A 23,113-nucleotide genomic window follows, 5' to 3' on the forward strand; every position below is an offset into this window, starting at 1 on the left:
AAACAAAAGAATATATTTTTTTAACTTGATTGAAATTAAGTATACGTAATGATCTCATATTATAAAGGGAAAATCCAAAACATTTTTTATCACTAATATTATGATTATTTGTATGACTAGCAGCTACCATTTACTAAACTTTTTGTAACCTCATGTCATGCACTCTGCTAGGTGACATTTATTCCTCACGATATCTACAGGAGGAATTATTAGTCCCCAAACAGACAAGGAAACCAAAGCTAAAAGTGGTCAAAAACTTTTCCCTGGATCCTAGAACTAATAGATGGCAGGAATGAGATTTAAATCTGTAACGTGTCTGATTCCAAACCCTGTGTTCTTCATTACTGCACTAAGCTAAATTTTGTTTAAAAGATTCTTGTTTAAATATGACCCACATAAAATGGGCCATTTGTTTAATGAGCAGCTGTCAAAGCACTGCGATATTAAGTACTTTTCCAGGTACCCCTGGGGCAAAAGAAAAAGAAAAATCCGATATAGCCCAAGCCTTCTAGAACTCTGAAGTTAAGTTTGAAGACAGAATCCATGAAATAAGGCGAAAATTAGACCAATGTGACATGTAAGCCTTGAGTTTGAGTCCTAGAGATGCCCCTGCCCAGCAATGTGACCCTGAGCAAGTTATTCCTTCTGTGTGAAACTGAGATCATAAGGGTGTGAGCTTCACAGGAGCCTCTGAGGATAAGATGGGAAAATACGGACCAGTGGTTCTCAACCTCAGCTGGTTTCTCCCCACCAAAGGATATTTGGCAATGTCTGGGGGCATTTTTGGTTGTCACAACTGGAAAGAAAGGTAGGGGTGCTATTGCAAGAGGCCAGGGATGCTGCTAAACACCTTACAATGCACAGGACAGGCCACTCCTCCCCAACAACAAGGAATCAGCTGGCCCTAAATGTCAATAGTGGGGAGGTTAAGAAACCCTAATGTAGAAAAAGCACATAGCAGAGCGCTAATGGTATGTAGTACCTTCGTACTAGCTCTTATTGCATTTACATTAAAAGATGGCACTGTATGTACTTGAGCAGCAAAATAATATTAATAATTTTAAAATAATGGTGAAAAAGGAATAATAATTTTAAAACATAACTTTTAAAGACAAAGACTTCACAAAGCAATGTAGTAGGTAAGAGCATAGGCTTTGGAATCAGATGGACCTACCTTTGAATACCAGGTCTGTGTGATGCTGAACAAATTACTCAGACTTTGAACCTCTTGGTTTCTTCATCTTTCTAATGAAAATAAATGTATCTACTTCTCTTTGTTTTGGTGATGATTAAATGAGATAATTTATGTACCTGGAACATAATAAAACTCTCAATAAGTATTTTTAATATATTGAGTCTTAAGCAGGGCCTAGGAAAAGTACTTTGGATTAGTGAAAGGAAAAATAAATCATTTATTTCTATATAAACTTAAGCAAGGTACTTAATCTAGTAGAGACTTATGGTTTGTATCTTCAAAATGTGTATAAAATACCGCTATTGCAAAGTTACACTAAGAATTAAATGAATCAGCATTTTAAAGCACTGAGTAAGGTGCCTGGCATATGGGGGGGGCAGTATTCGATAAATATTAGTTACCTTCTCCCCAAAGGGTTAAAAAAAGTTTTTATAAAGGTACCAAGGTTGAAACAAATAATAAAAATTGCCTTTGCTAGAGCAGAAAGTCTGGCCTGAGAAGGACTGGGAATACTCCATAATTTACAAACAGTTCACCTTGGAGAAGCCCTCTGCATTTGAAAGGGAAGTTACACATACACCGCATCTCCTTCACACCACTCTTCAGCTTTCAACAAGCATCCTTCTTGTGGCCTAGGAATGCCACTGTGACTTACCTAGGCCCAAAGAGAGCACAGCCCTTGGCTGCAGTTACTGGAAGAACAGAAATTGAATTCTTCAACTACAAATGTAACTGCATTTTAAGAGAACCAAAAAGATCCACAGCAATAACTATTCATAAATGAGCTAAGCACAAGGCATGATTTATTAGAAGACATCTGCCATTCTACCTCTAAAAAATAATCATTAATGAGGCTTTATGATCATCTCTGAAAATCACTGTTTGTCAGGCAGTAATACCAGAGATGAAGTTACCTATTCAGTTACTGACTGCCAAGGCAGACTATATCTAAGAGTATAATAAATGCTATTTCAGAAAACACAGTTTAAATTTCAATGAAAATAAGAAAATAATCATAAACCATCCAATTCTAAGCTATTAACGTTAAGGCCTTTTTAAATATCCTGTACCATTGTGCTTAAGATAATTTCCCAATCAAATGAAGACAATGCGTAGATCTCATTTACTCTATTATTTCAAGTATGAAAGATGTGTCCATATACAAATGAAATAAAAAATATAACACTTATAACTTTGCCAGTCTAAATGGCTTAATGAGTGCATTTTCCATTTGAAATTACACATTAGCTGCCATTTGGCAAAGTTGATGATCTTATGGTAAGTCTGTATGATTCTCTGATGCAGTTTCTGAATTCATTTTGCCTTTTTATACACCCAATATCTACCCACCTACCACATGACATGTTCAAAAACAATTTTACTTTCTGTTACAACCTATACATATTCTAAATGCCTCACCTGTCTGTCAAAAATGAACTACTTCCTACTTTCCTTTCTGGGAAATAGAGAATAACAACAACCCTGCACTGGATGCATTCACCTGATTCTATGTCATTCTGAACATAAATCAGCCACATGGAAAAGGTTCTAGGTCCAGTGGTTAAGATTCCCCACTTCCACTGTATAGGGGACAGGTTCAATCCCTGGTCGGGGAACTAAGATCCCATATGCCATGTGTCATGGCCAAAAAATAAAATTAAAAAAAAGAAAACAAAAGAAAAGGTTCTAGCCTTTATCAGCTGTAAGATACATGTAGAAACCAGTAATACAACATTTTGTATTGCCTGCATCCATTTCCAATGCGATCTAATGCTATTAACTTTCCAAAATCATGACATTTGTCAGGTCTTACCATACTAGGACTCCAAAAATCTTAGAAGTCCCCCTCTGCCCTTAAGATAAATAACATAGTCCATAGATTCACATTCAAGGCACACTCAAGTTTACAACGTGACCTCATTTCACCTTTCAAACACATCCACCCTTCCTTTCCTATATGGACAATTGTCTAGAGTTAAACTTCCTTCACTCTGCCTTATATTGTCTGCTTTCACACGCTTGTGCTCTTCACCTACTTGGTAGACCCTCCCTTTACTCTCTATTGACTCAAAGTCCCACTTACACCTCCCCTACTTATTGCCCCAAGGCCGCTCAGTCTGTGGGATTAGTGAGGATAATACAGTCTGGAGGTTGCAGCTGTGTCCTCAAAGACACCACAGGCAAAGTAACAAAACCTATGGTATCTGGAAGGCATCCTGCACTTAGGGAAGTCAAGGAAAAGGATCCCTGTGAGGGTTGCAGGGTTTAAACCACAGAGTTCCCCAGACCTTCCAAGCTTCCGAAGCCTCCATTCCCTGCCAGATACCTTCTACTGACAACAACCCAAAAGCCACTCCAGCTGCCCTGCTCCAACCACCTGCTTAAGCAGCCTCCTTCTCTCACAGGACACCATGGCACATAAGAAAGTCCTTCAGGCTCCCTAGTAATCAAAGAAAACAAACTGAAAACAGCAAGGAGATAATTTTATTCTCCTCACGTTAACAGAAGACTGACAAAACTCAGAATTATTGGGATCTGGGGAAATGACCATGTTGATGGATAGTTGTGACAATGTAAATTGGTGTAACCTATTCTGAAAGGCAATTTGGTGGCAAAAAGCCTTTAAAATGTGTATAGCCTTTAACTCAGCAAACTACAAACATTTGTCTTAGGATGTTTATCAAAGCATTGTTTAATTGCAAAAATTACAATGGAAACAATTTAGTGATCAACATTAAAGAAAGTATTAAATAAAGCACCATGCATTTATTCAATAAAATACTATGCAGCCATTCATAAAGATGTAGGAAATCTATATTTTTCATTCAATTTTGGGTGAATAGATCCAGTTATACTACAGCATATACACTATGATTGTGAATCTATACAGAGCGACAGCTGGAAAAATGTTTTCCACTGCTTTTAGGCATGGTTCCCTGATGCACCTGTAAAAGGATGCCTGAACCATAAATGTGGTACTTCTTTTGTATTGATCACCTCCAAGTTCAGGTGAGTCTTCTGGCACATGTGCTGCTTTTAGAGGTCAAGGACCCCCAAGGATCTTTACCATATCATCTTGAGAAAATTCAAGCTCTTCTTCCTTACAATTAAGGCACACAGTAGGAGAGTGTCTGTCTATGTATACTAAAATGTCATTTATAACAACATGTAAGATGTGAAAACTGAATTTTAAAAGATAAGACATTTCTAGAGGATTCACCCATCTGGCTCAACATCTAAATATCATGCACATTTTCCACATTATTATAGCCCTCAAATCAGATACACCTCACAATCGGTAGTATCTTACAATTGTTCTCAGAGAGGCAGCGGTAATGAGCTAGTTGTCATGACCTGCACATTTATGAAAACCTGCAGAATGAGTGTTAGTTTGGTTGCAAGAAAACCCAAGAGACAATAATGGAACACTGTTTTAACATCTAGAAACCATATGTTTGTGAGGAAGCAAAAGGAAGAGTGGAGAATCAAGCATTTTTAACAACATTCTTGTAGAAGGAATCACAAAGCAAACTCACTCAACATGATTGCTAAGCATCTTTTCAGGACCAGCACTATTCCTGGCACACAAAGTGATAGTGCATGAATGGGCACAGAAATGAATGACTTGGAATTCAAAAGGGATTCAGAAGAGATGAATTCTGAATATGAATAAGTTTTTAGAATAACTTATCCAATTTATTTTAGTGCATGTTCTTTTTTATGAACCCACAGGAGAAATATAGGATACATTTTATATTTAATTAAGTTTAAACATATTCTTTGAATCAGAATAAAATTAACATTCTAAGCGATAACAAAACATTTTTATAGTTTAATTGAAAGTATGTTTTCCTTAGTGATACATAAAATAATGGTTATCTTACAACAGAAAGCATATTAGATTAATTGAAATATATAGGAATATAGAAGTTCTAGAAAGAGGGAACCAAGAAAACCAAATGAAAGAATTTACATTATTTCATGGAACCTAAGATTCTTTGATGCTGGCCCTTTTCTTATCATACAAGAAAGTGTCAATAGAATGTTTTTTTACACAGCCATGTCATGACTGCCACCTGGCTGATGGTTATTATAAGACACCATCAATTTAATATACATCCCGATTTGAGATGTTAAATTGCAGGGGGAAGTTGACTTTACAATTAATCGGATCAGTAATGCAAGAAAAATATCGAAACTGAAAGGCATATGTCCAAAAGGAAAAGATCCATTCCTTTCCCCACACAATCAATTAAAAATGACATACATCCAGGCACATCATCTTGAAATTTCAAAATTCCAAAGATAATAAGATGATGCTAAAAGCTTCAAATTGGGATAAAAATGTTCACATTTAAAGGATCAAGAGTCAGAATAGCATCAGACTTCTCTATAGCTAAAAATGGCAGCAGGAAGACAATGAAATACTCCATCAAAATGCTGAGGGAAAATGACCTCCAACAAGAATCCTACAACCAGAAAAACTATCCACTGGGTGTAAAACAGAATAAAAATATTCTCAGATATAAAACGTCTGAAAAACTTCACCTTCAACATATCCTTTCTTAGGAAGATACTGGAGGATGTGCTTCATTCATCGAAACAAGAGACTAAATTAAGGAAAAGCAAAAGATATGGAAATCAGGAAACAAGGGATCCAACATAAGAAAGAGGTAAAGAAATCTGCAGAATGATTGCACTACAGATACTATTAGCTCTCCACCAAAACCCATTCCCTCTTCTCTGGACACACAGTTAGACATTATCTCAGCCACCCTTGAAATTAGACTTGGCCACAAGACTGAGTTCTAGACAATGATATCCAAGTGAGAGGGGTGTGAGCCACTCCCAGGACTATGTCCATGCCTGACTGAATGGAGTTGACCATGACAACTGTGGAATCCACGTACTGAAAATAGTAGTACCTCTAACCAGGGTCCCTGAGTGACCGCAGGAAACAGCACAGCACCCCACCCTATTCACCTAGAAGAGCTCAGTAGTTTTACATGAGTGAGAAATGTACTTCTGTTGTGTTTGAACCATTATCCATTTGTGGACTACTTGTTCCCTCAGCCTAAGATTACCCTAACTAATTTAGATGTAAAAGGAAGATTCCACAATGACAACGATGAGCAAATGTATGAACAGCTTGAGGATGAATGTGGCCAAGAAAAAGACAAATGTATAGGTTGTCTGATTAAACTAAATATATTAAGAAGAGATTTACAACTTAGTTGGAGATTTTGACGGTAAAATAGTGAGAGAGACTTCGAAAACTGAGCAAAATAAAATAATTAAAACAGTCATAAAATATGGGGAAAATATTGGGTTGGCCAAAAGGTTCGTCCGGGTTTTTCTGTAAGATGTTACAGAAAACCCCGGACGAACCTTTCGGCCAACCCAATAAAAACATTTATAAGAAAGGAAATGTAGTCATATCATAATATGCCAAAGGATTCAGCTGTGAGTGATAGTTACAGTCAGAGCAATTTAAAAATTAAATTGAGGAAGCAAAGTAGGCGAACGTATGTGTGTCATCTTCCATAGCAGGAAATAACTATATAAAGAAGAAAACTAAAAAAATCAAAAAATAGCATCATAAGCATCTTGTTTTCACAAAATGGAGGCAAACATGAAAAAACAGTATACTATTTGAAGGTAATCCCTCTAGAAAGTAAGAACCAGAGATGCAAAAGGGTACAACAGGGCAATGGGAACCACTGCTTTCGATGACATATCAAACTGTAAACTTGCAATTTGATAAATGTGCCAACATTTATTACATTCTTGCTTGAATAAAAATACCAAATTTGTTTGCTTTAGGCTGAATGATAACTTCTCCAAAAGGTAACACTAGTTTTCTCATGTTAATTGGAAGCTCTAATTGGCAGCTTTATATGCTGCTAATTACTTTTAAAAGATATAATTATGGAAATAATTTGATAGATAAAATATTTCAAAACAAGGGAGTCAGAGGGGGGGAAATTAAAATGGCTGTGAAACTAACCAGGCCTAATCCTTTCATTTTCTAGATAAGAAAACTGCAACCCTTCTGGGAATCGGCTACCATCTTGCACAAAAGTAAACCCCAAGCTTTTAAAGTGCAGTGGAAGAAGAGCTTTCATTTGAAAAATGGAGCTAGACCTCGAGTGTTTGGCAGCCACATCTCAGTTTCCACCATAATCTCCTCTGCTATTACCACACTGGTTTGGGCTGGGGGCACTCTTCCCACCTATAGCTATTGCCGGATTGGATATTCCCCTTAATTTTCATAAAACAGATAAGACAATTAAACAAGACTTCCTACAGATTTGGAAAATAGATAGATAGATAGATAGATAATAGATAAAAAATAATCTGGATAATCTTTACAAAGTAGGACATGCTTTCCTTAACTGGCGAACTTTGTTCCATTTTAGCTACTGTCTGTTTAGTATATACCACCAATGAGCCCACAATGAAACACTACCTTCCACAAATCACCCAAGTGAGTAAGACACAGAAAAAAGCAAAGCTTCCTTCCTCATACCCATTTCCAGACCACCTTTCACAGGCCAGTTTCACAACTGAACACACATCTCAAAAGACTGACATGAAAGAGGCCCAGCATTCTTCCCACAGAAATATGACTTTCTCCTGTGACCTCAGTTGGTCAACTTTAGCAACGTAAGTCTAGAATGGCAGAAATGGAGAAGGATATGGCCTGAAGGTGTTTCTTCACAAAGAGCAATTGAAAATCTTTCCCAGTTACAAAGATAAATTAGTAGCAAACCTGAGACAGGAACCTTACTCCCTGGCTCAAAGTCAAGGGTTCTTATCACCATACAATTCAATTCATCTTTACTGCAGATCAGAACATAAAAAGCATGGCAGTTAAGTCGGAAATAAGGAAAAACTGCCTTTCTCAAATTTTCTTTCAAGGAAAAAATCTTGTGGCCAAGGAGATGACAAAAACCTTTACTGAAGATATTACAAAAACCTTTTTTGAAGATTTTTATGAGTCAGGCAGAGGCTCATTGTTTTCAAGAGAGAGCCATTGAAAGTTGCATTCTAGGTTGTAACCCACATTCACATTTTAATCACAGTTTTCCCATTTCTTCAACCATTTAAGAGACCCAAAGACCTTTTATATCTGGACAAAACTTATTACTATGTTGCATTATTCAATAAATCCCTCTCTTTGAAACTCTTTCTATATATTCTCTTCCCCACACAATGAGGTTTACCTTTCATATTTCAATGCAAGAATGTAAGAGTGTGTTGCTATATTGCTCTTCATTGAAAAAAACAGACACTAAAGACGGCACTCAAGGGCTTTCCTGGTGGCGCAGTCGTTGAGAGTCCGCCTGCCGATGCAGGGGACACGGGTTAGTGCCCTGGTCCGGGAAGATCCCACATGCCGCGGAGCGGCTGGGCCCGTGAGCCATGGCCGCTGAGCCTGCACGTCCGGAGCCTGTGCTCCGCAACGGGAGAGGCCTCGAACAGTGAAAGGCCCGCATACCGCAAAAAAAAAAAAAAAAAAAAAAAGATGGCACTCAAAATTCCTGGTTATGATACTCACTTTTGGAAATGCTCTCCCATTATCTTATTTACACAGTACTGATACTATTAATAGAATTTATATAACACCTTCTTTCAGAGGAAAAAAAATGCACTTCACATCCATTATTTCATTTATCTTTGTACTCTCTCTCTGAAGTGTAGCGAGAACAGTTGCCTCACCCTGTTTTAATGGAAAAAAACTTAACCAGAAAAGATCTATTATCCTTGATGTGGATAAACAGTTTCTAAGTAGAGTGCCTACATCAATTAGAGAATAAACCCTCAATTACAGAATATTTCTGTCAATACCCTGAATGAGAACAGCAAAGTAGAAATACTGGAATTCAGCCAATTTTATTCTTTTTAAGATAAATATCTGTTCTTGGGTATTATTCATATATGTCATTAAAATTTTTACAACAACAAAATAGCCCAAAATAACTAAATGCAAATTTACACAAAAAATAAAGCACAGTATTTCATGAATGAATAGTATATAATATTGTCACTGTCTGATTTGTCAGAATTTCACACTTATAGATGTCATTGCAGAAGGAAATTATGACCTTTTCCACCCACAATTAGCTTAATACTAATTTCTATTAATATATACTTTGAGTTTTATATGTCAGTCAGCTATCTTGACACAAAGTGACAACTTATACAAAACTTTAAAGGACTAACTTCTAGGACTTTAAGACAAGTAATAATAACTATTTTAAAACTGTCATATTTTAAGAAATCTCCAGATTATACATTATTGATACAACACAACAAATATTTTTAAAGCTGAAAAATATTCTTCAAATGCAATGACAATGATGGTTGCTTACCCAATATCCAATCTCCCCTTGTTTCTTAATAATAATGGAATCCTGGCATTTGGGGAAGTACTGATTTCCCCAATTTAAAAAAAAAAAATTTAAGCCTTCTATTTCTCAGACCTCCCTGCCATTAAGGATGGGCACTGGCATAGTTCTGGTCAATAAGATATTAGTAGAAGTCTACCAGATGCATCTTCCTGGGAGCTATCATTTTCCTTATTAAAAGGACTATCAGCTGATGTGTGCCATGCCTTTTGTCCAGCCTCTTCTTCCTGCCTGTAGTACAGAAGCCATGCTTGGAGGCTCACTAACTGTCTTTCCACCAAGAGAGGGAAAGCCATACACTAACGGTGGTAGGGCCAAAAGCAAGAAGGAGCCTGAATTCTTGATTACCTCAAGGATGGTGCAGTTGCTCCAGCCTTGTACTCTCTCCCTCCAGATATCTCATGGCATGTAAAACAATAATAAACTCCTTACTTGTGATTGCCAAGGGGAAAAGATGAAGGGGAGGGATGAATTGGGAGGTTGGAACTGGCATATGCACACTAGTATATGTAAAATAGATAAATCAACAAGGACCTACTGTATAGCACAGGGAACTATACTCAATACTCTGTAATAACCTGTACGGGAAAAGAATTGGAAAAAGAATAGATATATGAATATGTATAACTAAATCACTTTGCTGTACACCTGAAACTAACACAACATTGTGAATCAACTATATGCCAATATAAAATTTAAAAATTAAAAATTTTGAAAATAAATAACTCCTTCCTTGTTAGTATTACATGTCAAATTTTACTCTCAAATGAATACAATCCTGATAAAATAACAAATATATCCCAATTGAATTCTTCTTTCCTCTCATCAAATGGTTTAATGCAAAAATTAATCCCTTACACTTATGAAAGGCAAATCCAAATGAAAAGTGGGCAGATACTCTGTCACACAATAAATTATTTTCCATCTTTTATATTCACTTACTGTGAATGGCTATCCTTCTTTAACCTTTAAAGTCCGGCTTTAAAGTATTTCTCATTCATGTGAAAGTGTGAAGTCAGAAGGAAACAAACATAGACTAAACAGCAAAGAGGGTAACCAACTCTGCTATACATTTTTGCCTATAAACCAAATGAGGAAAACATTTTTTTCAAGACTCATTGGTATTCTACAGCTGTATCTCCATCTTACTGAAGATTATAGATAAGTAGGAGGTGTGACTCACAGAAATAGTTTTCCTCACATAAGTTTCACCCATTGAATAAAATCTGAAATACTCTCTGAGCAATACAAAATAGATTTTTGGAGTCTTATGCTATTCTTCATGCTATGAACAATAAAATAAAAATTTTACAAATCATCCAAAATTTTCACACCCAAGATTCCTCAGAATGATAATATTTATAACAACTAGCCTAAATTTCACAGTCCAAGATCAGTAATTACAAAGATCTGTAAACACTAATTTTATCCTTCAAAAATGTAAAATGCAAAGTCATAACAATCACTTTACGTATTCAGTTGGGAATGTATTTGGCTGGGAGTAACAGAGAACCTAATAAATAGTGGAAGAAATAGTTAGGAGTTTTAATTTTTTTCTCTTGGAATAACAGACTGGAGGTAGGCAGTGCAGAGCTGATATATCCACTTTAAGATGTCATCAAAAATCCAAGTTTTATCATCCTAAGTTTGTGGTTTTATTCCTCATGCTTGCAAGATAGCTGCTCACCTCAAAGCAAAAAACGTGATAAGGGTCAAGGGCAATAGTCGTGAGAAACTTTGCCTTTTCAAAAATGTGCGTGGTCCCCAGAAATCTCCATCTAATCTTTGTAATGTGGGCCATTCCTAGCTTCGAGGGAGATTAGGAAGTTGAATAATTTCCTTTCCAGCTTGTAGAAGATGAAAGAGAAAGAGGGTGAATGGATGCTAAAGGAGCAATCCACAATATCGCTACACCTCCAGACCAATTAAATCTAGAGCCATCCTCATTAGCATCCTCATTATTATTAATTATCACCATCAGCATTAAAGTGTTCATTTCCCAAACTGTGTTGTGGTGTATCCATATAGTTGGGTAGTCCTCATCCAACCATGACCTCTCTAATTATTGTAAATTTCAGATCAAATCAAGGTATTATATTATAATAACTTCAAATTAAAAAGTTGATTCCTTGGAGTGCTTTCTTATGAATAATAAAGTGGTCCCTCAGTTTGCAGGGAGGGAAGAGGGTGGGGAAATAGGCTTCAGGACCCCCACAGATACCAAAATATGTGAATGATCATGTCCTTTATATATAATGGCATAGTACAGTGGCACCTCAGTATCCACAGATTCCACATCCACGTAGTAGGTCAGCCCTCATTCAATGGCGGGTGTGGGAACCTGCAGATATTGACTATGCTTAATTACACAGGCTTATCCAAAAATTCCACTAATTTTGTGTCAAATAATACCTTTTAATCTAAAGTTTCACCAAATCATAATGCTAGAAAGAATCTTAGAAATTATCATAATTCAAAGTCTTAATTATACCCTGAGCCTTACACAGGGGATGTCATTTACCCACTTAGTTGCATAGCAGGACAGAAACTCAGGGCTTCTTATTCCCAGTCCTCACTTATGCAGTTATTAAAGAGCAACCCTAAAAACAAAACTCCTTTCACTCTTTTAAAAGATGTAAAATCACTAGGAAGAAAAAACCTGTCATTCTATTATTTGTTTCTCTACAACCGCCTCATTTTTCTGCATTGAGTTTTTCACCATAGTATACATCATGGCACTTCAAGTCATCCCAGGGTCTTAGTTACAGAGAAGTACAGAGTAGCTTCCTTTAAGGATTACAGGTAGCTTCCTAAAAGTAATTTCAACTACTCTAATAAATACTTCCTGATCTCTCAATTTAGAGACATGTATCATTCTGTGCTGTTAAATTATTATGATCCATAATATAGAAAAACCATGGATGTCATTTTCTTCTTACTCTCAAAAAGTCCCCAGTCAATACATCAAACACCACTCTATGCTTTCTTCTTTCAACTTATAACGTTTGATATGAGTGAAATTAGGTTAAAATGACCACCAGAGCAGCCTTACTAGAGGAAGGGAGAATAGCCTCCAAGGGCAATGTTTCTCTCTACAGTGAGAGAGTGAAAGGAGACAGGAGCAGAGGAAGAATCTTTCCAAGGAATCTAGAGACCTGTGTATGTGTGTGTATGGAGGAGGAGGGAGCAAGTATTGTAGGCTGAGTTGCCTGTTTTTATTTCCCACAGTCTGTTTTAACATCTGCTGGTCCTGCTATATCCTTCTCACCTACTGGCTCTCTAGAACCTGCAGGAAAACAAATTCCTCAGCACACCAATGCATGGTGCCACAACCCACAAGCCTTTAAAGGTGAATCTGTCTATAAAATGAGACATTTAAGTCACTTTCCCAGCAAAGACCATCCACAGATATCATCACAAGGTACAAACAGTACAAAAACAGAATCTAGGACTCTTCCTCAGGAGTTCATAAATCTCCAAGATTATGTGCAAACTTTTGAGTTTATGTTAATTTTGCAGGATAATTGGTCCATATGTTCATCACATTTTCAAACATACTTATTTTTTAAAGAGTACTATCATGCCATCCCAACTTATTAAAGTATTATTTTCTCTTTAGAAAAGGGTACTGAAAACCCATGCTTCAATATAAAATTTTAAGTCTTCTCAAAAGAAAGTGATCCTGATTTCTCAAAGAAAACATAAAATTAAGAAATGCTAAGAACTTATAATAAACAAGCCCTGCCATTATTGAATTAAAGGAAATTAAGCTCCCTATGGCCTTTCAAGGTATCAATGTTCTTAACTATAAAACAATAGGATTGAAATAGGTGATCTCTAAGTTCGCTTTCAGTTTAGAAAGGCTGTAATTCTATGAGTCAGCACTGTGGTATAAACCAGGATAGCCAAAACCAGAATCTTGTTATCTTTTCCTTAATCTACACAAAATATCAGTACGTTGCTTGTGCAAATAATGTCATTTATTTTATCTACTGTTTAAAGTCCATCTGATATAGGCTATTTTTAGCAATTCCCAGAGATGGCAACAGATAAAAGATATTAATATTTTTCAAATGCTTTAAGGCAACTTAGAGGAAAATATTCAATACAGAAAATACAGTATACATAGATTTTTTTTCTTATATTCCACTGGCAAGATGTGACTTAACATTAAATTATTCAATTATAGTAATATTAATTAAAGTAAATAAGATATGTACTGATTTTTTAAACTGAGGTTATACTGTGTCTCTGAAACAAATGCAAATTACAGGAGAACACAAGTCAAACTAGTGTTTTCTACTATATTAACAGATAATGTGGCTGAGGAGTTAAGAGTTTTTTAAAAAAGCATATACTTCCAGTGCAGACAAGATGGCATATACTTTCCTCCTCCCCACTTGATATAACTCTAAACCTTGAAAATAAGGAAAGAGGCAACCAAAGGAGGACTCAGAACAGTGAAAAGGAGGTGGACTGGTTAGTGGCCTTGGACTAGAGGAACAACAGAGCAGAAGGTACCTTATGACCTCCTACCCAAAAGCAGGTTATGCAGGTCCAGGGTCTCCCAACCCCCCAAATCTAGCAGTAGGTGATACAGGTGAGCTTACATTCCTCCCTTGTATCTAACTGCGATCCAGCCAACAACACCAGATGGCCTCTCAGCACTGGCAGGGGGATTCCTGCCATAACAAGCTACAGGCCCGGGAGTGCTCCTTATTCCTGCAGGCTGAAAAATCCCTTCCCTCACCTACAGGCATCCGTGGGACTGGCCTTGGCAGGCCCCTTCTGCCCCCTTCAGGGGCATCAGCAGAGTTCAGTGGGAGCTCCAGAAGCACCAGTCAAGCCAGGCAGATTGAAGCAGCACCATAAAGCTTCTGGAAAGTAAATTGTCATTGGAACCACAGCCCATAAACGTAATCCTGGACATGTGTACTAAACCTACACAGGGTGACTGTCTGCTAAAGTATAAGATTTCAGCAGGACCCAGACCCTTTTAACATGGTAGCCAAAATACCCAAGACATGATCACAACTGGAATGAGGAAAGACAATCAACTAAAACCAACACTGAAGTGAATCAGATGTTAGAATTTGGAATTATTTAGTAAGAATTTTAGAGCATCCATTATAAAAGTGCTTCAACAAGCAAATTCAAATTCTCTGAAAAAAATGGAAAATTTCAACGAAGATGCATAAGTTCTAATAAGTTCTAATAGCCAAATGGCAATTATAGAACTAAAAAATACAATAACCAAAATAAAACACCCACTGGATGGGTTCAATAGTGGAGATGACAGAACCAGTGAACTTCAGAATAGATCAATAGAGTTTGTCCAATCTGAACAACAGAGAGAAAGTAGACAAAACAAAAAAGAAGGCGGAGGAGGAGAAGGAAAAGGAGAAGAACAAGAACAAAGCCTCAGGGTCCTGTGGGACAGTAACAAAAGATGCAGTATTCATATCATCACTTCCCAGAATGACATGAGAAAGACAGTAGAGCTGAAGAGTATTTGAAGAAATATGAAATAATGCTAGGAAAAATTTGGTGCAATACACAAACCTATAGATTTAAGAAGCTGATCAAATCTCAAACAGAATAAACCGAAAGAAATCTATACCAATACACAACATCACTAAGCTTCTAAAAAACTAAAGACAATGAAAGTATCTTAAACTAGCCCAAGAGAAATGGCACATTGCCTTTAGCAGAGCATCAATTTCAAATGACAACAATTTTCTCATCAGAAACCATGGGGGCCTAAAGGAAGTGGCACATTTTTCAAGTGCTGAGAGAAAAGAACTGTCAACCACAAATTCTTTCCCAATATGAGTTGTTTAAATAATATTCAATGAGTGAAACAAAAAACATAACACTGTTTTACACTCAGAACAACAGCATTTAAATAGAACCAAGAGAAGAGACCTAAATGCATATAGTAATAGCCAGAGCAACCACTGAGAAAACCGTACAAAGAGATACACTCAAAAACACTATAAATAAATCAAAATGGAATCCTATAAAATGTTCAAATAACTCACAGGAGGACAAGAAAAGAGAAATAAAGGAACAAGAAACAGAGGAAACAAAGAGAAAACATAATAAAATGGCAGACTTAAATGCTAACATAATGCAGAGAAATTGGATCGCTCATACATTGCTGGTCGGAATGTAAAGATACAGCCCCCCTGGAAAATAGTTTGGCAGTTTCTTATAAAACTAAACATGCAATTATCATAGGACCCAACAATCACACCCATGGGCATTTATCCCAGAGAAGTGAAAACTTATATCCACACAAACACCTGTACACACGTGTGCATAGCAGCCTTAATCATAATAGCCAAAAACTGGAAACAACCCAAATGTCCTTCAATGCCTAAACAAGCTGGGGTATACCCATACAACGGGACAGTACTCAGCAATAAAAATGAACAAACCATTGACACATATGACATCTTGGATGACTCTCTGGGGAATTATGGTGAGTGGAGGACAAAAACAACCTCAAAGATTATATAACCTATGATTCCATTTATATAACACTTTGGAAATGACAAATTTATAGTGATAAAGAGCAGATTAGTGGTTGTCAGAGGTTAGGAATGGGGCAGGGAGTGCAAGGGAGGTGGGTGTAGTTATAAAAAGGGCAGCACCAGGGCTCCTTGTGGTGATGGAGCTATTCTATATCTTGACTGTGGTGGTGAATATAGGAACCTACATATGTGATAAAATTGCATAGAACTAAACACTTACACAAATAAGTGTAAAACTGGTAAATCCGAATAAGAGCTGCAGATTATATCGTGTCAGTCTCCTGGTTGTGATACTGTGTTATATATACTTTTCCAAGATGTTACTCTTGGGGAACACTGAATTAAGGGTACACAGGATCTCTCTGTACTATTTCTCACAACTGCATGTAAATCTACAATTGTCTCAAAATAAAAAAATTTAATTAGAAAGAATACTGGGTGAAAGTTGTGGGGAAGCTGGTCTTTCACATAGTCTCAAAGTATCACTTTACAGAGTCTATATTAACCTCAAAGGAAAAAAAAAGGATCAATTTGGTAGGGACCATCTTTCAAGTGCTCTGACTTAGTCACCAGTAATGGGACAAACAGACTCTCCTGTTGTGATGCAATAGGAAGTACATATCACCAATGTAGGAGTATTCTTGCTGAAAATATTTAACCTGAACCTAACCAAGTGAGTAAGCCATTAGACAAATCCATACTTAGAGACACTCTGTAAGTCAACTGCCCTGGACTCAACATAAATAGTAATGTCACAAAAAGAAAAAACAGACAAGGGGACTAGAATAAATTAAGCTTTTAAAAATAATGTGAGGATAGTACAAAAAAAAAGAAAATAACTGAAAAGAGTTGATTCTCAGTGTATATAGTCACAGAAAGACGTCTTATGCCACTGGCATGGCAGACTGAGTTCATGTGAACCAAATTCCCTTCCGCTACAAACACATATATACTGAGATTTTTAAAAGACCAGAAAAATTGAAATAGGTTAAAGTGTTAAGCCTGAAGAAAAAAAAAAAAAAAGAAAGGTAATCTGTAGTTGTCAGAACAGAAAGGAAACAGATATGGTAATAGCAGGCACAGAAATCGGTAATACAGCAACCCAAAATTATACACAACTTAGATGCAGGCACAAATGCCAAGAAGCTGGAGATTTCACATGTGTTTAGGGACAGGAAACTTAGTTTGGGACCCATGAAAAGAAGGAGCTGAGACCTCTGCCTAAGAACCCTGAAAGAATTGACCATTTAGTTTAAGAAGGACTAGAAGTTTGGCCTGGAAGCAGCAAGAAAGTTTGTCTCTTCCTGGGGCTCTGGATAGAAGAAAAAGAAAAAGGATTCTTCGAATTAAATCCCTAAACAACCCTCCCACACACAGTTTGAATTTACATCACCTGCATGGTATAGGAATCTCAAGCCAAGAAATTAATGAAAAAGCCGATTCTACGGATGATCTAGACTTAATGTGATCATTTCACAATACATACAAACAGCAAATCGTTATGCTGTACACCTGAAACTAATAAAATGTCAATTATATTACATGTCAATTATACCTTAATAATTTTTTTAATCTGATGGATCCTAGACCAGCAAAATCCCTAGGTTAATCTACAGAAGCAAACACAATATCACTCTACAGGGAAACTTCCAAAAACTAGGAAGAATATGGCTACCACAGGGAAAAACCAAAAGCAGAAACCCAGCTGAAGATGAGTTCATAATCCCAATAATAAACCACATGAGGAAAGGATCCTCCTTTAAGCAGATATATAGTTCTGGAAGAACCAGAAGACCCAACCACTGGGATGAGTAACTCCCAGAAGAATTCAAGTAAGAAAACAATCTGATACTTATTATAAAATAAGTACATGTATAATTATTAAAGAGACAAAATAAGAATAGAATCCAAAATAAAAGGATAGAAAAACTTAGGGAAAAAACAGGAAGATATGAAAAGGCATCAAATAGCACTCTTAGACATAAAAAAATAAAACATAGCTCAATGGAAATTTAAGCAATAGATATCAATGAAGAATTAGTTAGCTGGAAAATAGTCCTGAATAATTACCCAAATGCCTTCTTGAAATATTTCTTAATAGAAAATAATACAGAGGTAACAGACACGAGACATAAAACAGCAAGGTCCAATATATATCTAAGAATTCCAGTGGAAAAAATAGAGACAATATAGGCAACATAATGTATGATGAGATACGCTATGAATTTTTTAATAATTCAAGAAACAGAAGAGTCATCTGATTAAAGAAGCATAAGAAATCCCATGAAGAAAATGTAAAAATCAACCCACACCTGGGCATACCTCAGTAAAACTGCAGAACACCAAAGACAGTAATCTCTTTTTTGTAAGTTGAAGCATAGTTGATTTACAATGTTGTGTTAGTCTCAGGTGCACAGCAAAGTGATTCAGTTATATATATATATATGTGTGTGTGTGTGTGTGTATATATATATAATACATATATATGTACATATAGTTTTTTCAGATTCTTTCCCATTATAGGTTATTACAAGATATTAAATATAGTTCCCTGTGCTATACAGTAGTAGTACCTGTTTTCTATATAGTACTGTGTATTTGTTAATCCCAAACTTCTAATTTATAGAGTAATCTTAAAAGCAATGAAGAAACTACTCATCATCAACAAGAGAGACAATATCTTCAAAATAATGAGAAAAATAATTGTCAGCTTAGAATCCTGCTCTCAGATAGTCTATTATTCAAGTGTTAGGATGAAATACAGTTTCAAACAAACAACAACAACAGTAAAAAGATTAAGAGTTTTATCTGTATATGCTTACCAAATAGCTACATACTTCTAATAAAGAGGAATTTGAATCTAGAAGGAAAGAGAGGAATGCAAGAAGCAATAGCAAACATAGAAAACGTGGGTAAATTTAAATGAGCATTGACTATGAAAACAATCCAAAAAAAGGAAAAACTAAATATATAAAAAATGACATAATGGCTGTAAAAAATGTAGTAGAACTATATCACTATACAATGTTATGAAACATGAAGTATGATCAGAATTATAATATTGTAGAGCCTTTTAGTATTCGAGAGGAGAGTAGATATTTTGATTAATATCATCTGTTAAGACAAAACGTGAATGTTGAAAACATCAAAATACCTACTACTCAAAGTATAGAAATATATACAATATTTAAATCAATAGACCGAAAAGAGACTAAAGAAAGTATAAGTCCACTAAAAGGAAAGAATGGTATAACAAGGAGGGACAGAAGAGGATCAAGGACATAGAAATGTCCTCCAGTGAGAAGTGACACTATATTTTAAAAGATTAAAACAGGCAAAACTAATGTGCATGAAGGACATGTTGCTATAGGATGGCTTCCCCAGGGCAGCCAACTCCGAGATGAAGTTGAGCATGCAATTCTATTAAGCACTGCCTTGCTATCAACATCTGAGAATGGGGAAGGAAGCAGAAATGGGCAAAGGGAGACTTGGTGCTGCAACACAAGCCCCATGAGGGCTTCCAGAGCCAGAATGGTCCTTCAGAGTTACCTGGAGCTGGACTGAGATGGCCGAGCCTTTATACACTAACATGGATCAGCCATTGGATGTGAGCTGCCCTGGAAAGTGGCGTGACCTTGGACAAAGGGGCTTTCTACAGTTCAAGCAATCCTCAAAGGGACTGGCCCTCGAAGACCGTCTGCTGATAGCACTCCCACAAGCTGGGGCAACAAGCTCTCCTTGAAGGGGGGTTTGGCACATCACAGCGTCTGCCATATTACCACAAGGTGACTGCAAAAAAAAGAGCGCTCAAAGGAACCCATTGGTCCCGTGATCAACATCCCCAACACTTTCTCCTAAGCCTGCTGCTCAAATTTTCTTGGAAAGAGCAATGACGTTTTATGCCATAATAAAAAAAGATAAATCCAAATTACTAACCCCCAAATCCTTCTAACTCAAGACTACATCATGTACCTCTTGCTCCCTAATCAAAGTAGGCCAAATAAGAAAGAGATTAAGAGCAACCTGGGACTCTTTATTCCTTCACAATTTTAAAGCTTCAGTTTGTAAACAACATGAAAATACCATTTCTGTGTCTAATATTTTTATCAAACACAAATCCTTACCCGGGCACAGTACTATTATTAAATAACTGTCTCTAGACAGGCAAAAGACTCCAAGATCAGAAAACCATATATGATTGATATCTCATTCCTCATATCAGAACCAGTTCTATTCAAAAGAAACAAGCATGCTTAAGTGGGTACCCTCTAGAGAAATTCAATATAATTTATCTTTGTAAAATATGTCAAGTCAGAAATAAACTAAAAGGCAGATCGGCTGAGAAAAAAATACAAGTAGACATATTGCAAAATTGATTACCTCACAACTGTTATGAGAAATACAGAGAGATGATAGATATAGAGACAGATGGCCTCAATGTATCAATCATGCCGTCTCAACCATTCCAGTCTACTCAACAACTTTACTCAATTTTTGTAATTGGGATTCTGTTGTTGAAAAAGAACACAAACAGCCAGCAAATATGTTACTAGCCAAGTCCTACAAGTACAGGTTTGAAGAGTTGAATAGACCATTGTTATGCTGAAGACACATGTTGACATTAAGGGGATTTCTCTCTTGGCATATCGTAATGTAAATGAGGTAACTTCAGAGAGAAGTGCAGCTGAATTTCCTTTCACCTGAAGTGAAATCATTTACCTTATCCACCTTCATGTCGAATTCATGCACAGATAACTTCCAGACCCCTCCCTACACCTCAGGCTTAGGTAAAAACACTAGGTAAAAGTCCCCAGATTATTTTCGCTTTTATGAAAATTATTGGCATAACAACCAGCTTTTAGTAAAAGGAAGATGGGGAACGTGGATGGTCCACTAAAAAGAAACCAGCAACTGTACTTTTTTTAAAATTTAATGTGCCTTTTATTCTTACACTGTAGCCCAGGGCTTTCAAGTAGCCAGAAACCTCTGAATTTAAAAGACGGATGTGATTCAAAGAACAGTTGTATCTCATACAGACCGAAGAGACGAAATGCACAGATTTATCATTTCTGTTTAGTAATATCACATACATGTGATGTAAACATAATGTAAATGTAATGTAATTTTAGGCAGGAGCCTCAAAATATTTCTTTAAATTTATCCCAGGCATGTGTATACACATACATTTGTCTTTAAAATGAACCACACTGTTTAAGAGCTATTCCTCTGTGCTCTCTTCTTCATACTTGCGTTAAAAGCTATTGACTACAGTAGGTTCAGAATATTTTGAAACACAGCACTTGGAAGGGGGGTGGTCTGTGAAAAAGGGAAGGAAGGAAGCAAAAGAGGAAGATGGAAGAGGAGGGAAGGCAGGAAGGAAGCGGGAAAAAACCCTACACACACACACACACTCACACACACACACACTCGTAGCTTAGAAAGGGCCAGGCCCTAAACACACCCCAGCACCCCTCCCGAAACATGAGACAAAGCTTCCCAAAAGTTCCTAGCGGAGCCTTCGTTAAGCCGTGGCCTGGGTGCACCCACTTGTGCCCCAAACCCCGGGCAGGCAGGACCATCCTGGGGCCGCAGCCCTGCAAACTCTCGGGTACTTCAGGCTCCCTCCCGTGCCCGCTGTCAATCACCCGGCACAGCGCGCCAACCTTTCGCCCACTCCCGGGCGAATCCTTCTGCCTTTCTCCATCCTCCCTTGGCTCTCTCCTTCCCAGGGACTTTCCAAGGAGTTCAGGGCCGAAGGCAGAGGCAGAGGAGGAGCGAGCGAAGAGTAAGGGCCGGCTGGCGGATTTACCACAAGGGGTAGAAACGTCGCAGTCAAGGCGACCATCCTGGCGCGGCCCCATATTCCCCCCGCGCTCCCTACCAGCGCCGCAGCACCCACACTCTCCATTTCGGCTTCTCTGTGGGACCGAGTAAGAGACGGGGGGAAGTAAACCCGCAGCCTACGGGACAGCCCTTACCTCAGGCTACCCTCGCGGAAGCCGCCCTCCTCCTGTTCGACGCGCCGCCAGTGCACTGCCGCGGCCGCCGCGCTCTGGACGCGCGGGCTCCGGCGGCGGCTCCGCCCGACGCAGCTAGTCCGTGCGAGGCGAGCGAGCCCTCCGCGCTTCCCTGCCCGGGGCACAAGAGGCAGCGGGGAGACGCCGGCGAGACGCCGGCGAGAAGCTGGCGCGCCGCTTGCGTGCAGCCCGGCCGGCGGTCCGCAGCCCGCAGCCACCGCGGAAGCGGGGCCGGCAGCCCCGGAAAGGCGCGCACAAACCGGGGGCGGCTGCGGAGCGCGCGCGAACCCGCCGGCGTGGAGGACCCCGCAGGGGCGACACGGACGGCCGCGACGCGCCCCCGAGCTCCTGTCTCCTCAGCTGGCCCCCCAAACTCCCCCTCTGTACTCCCACTGCCCCGCTCCCCCGGAGAGACAGCCTGCCGGCGGCACTTGGTCTGCCGCGCTGCGCTCTTCAGCCCTGCGCGGGGAATAACAATTGGATCATATTGCACGGACTAGATGCTGTGTAGTAGGTTGTAACTGCTGCGGCGGCCACCTGTCAGTTCTAAGGAGCAAGGCACACGGTCCCCAGCCGTCTGGCCTCTCCCCGATTCCCCACCCCGCTTATTCCCCCACTCCACCCCCACCTACCTCGCCGACCGCCCGCAGTACTCCACCAGCACTAGACCAAGGGAGTTTGCAAAATAACCCTCACTCTCAGCCGGGAGCTCGCGGCATCTCCCTTCCCTCCCCGGCTGAAGGATTACGCACAGCCCTGCGTGCTTAGCCAAAGCCGGATGCCGAAAAGCCTGGTTTGAACCCCACACTCGCCGGCCCCCTCCCCGCTCCCATTCATAATCCCAGCGGCCGTCTGCCACTACGCACCCTCCCCCCTCCGGCCGCGCTCGCCGCGATTGGTAGTCCCTGGAACGTGTCAGTCACTCGCTCTTCAACTGCCTTGAATACTGTGCTA

At 38.5% G+C, this 23,113-nt stretch overlaps 1 protein-coding gene across 2 annotated transcripts in view; it reads right to left on the minus strand.

Moving 5' to 3' along the window:
• LOC308609245 (3',5'-cyclic-AMP phosphodiesterase 4B-like) overlaps window positions 1-22,823 on the minus strand; it is a gene marked incomplete at its 5' end in the record, with an annotated part of 516,453 nt that extends 493,630 nt beyond the window's left edge. The window contains one exon of one of the 2 annotated variants that reach the window (XM_081222908.1): window positions 22,792-22,823. Of the gene's footprint in view, window positions 1-22,120; window positions 22,198-22,791 lie in introns of those variants that run through there. The other variant, XM_081222907.1, reaches the window with a different exon arrangement.
• Between the last annotated feature and the right edge of the window lie 290 nt (window positions 22,824-23,113).

This window comes from Mesoplodon bidens (genome assembly GCF_964165515.1).
Source record: "Mesoplodon bidens genome assembly, chromosome: 2".
Lineage (NCBI taxonomy): Eukaryota > Metazoa > Chordata > Mammalia > Artiodactyla > Ziphiidae > Mesoplodon > Mesoplodon bidens.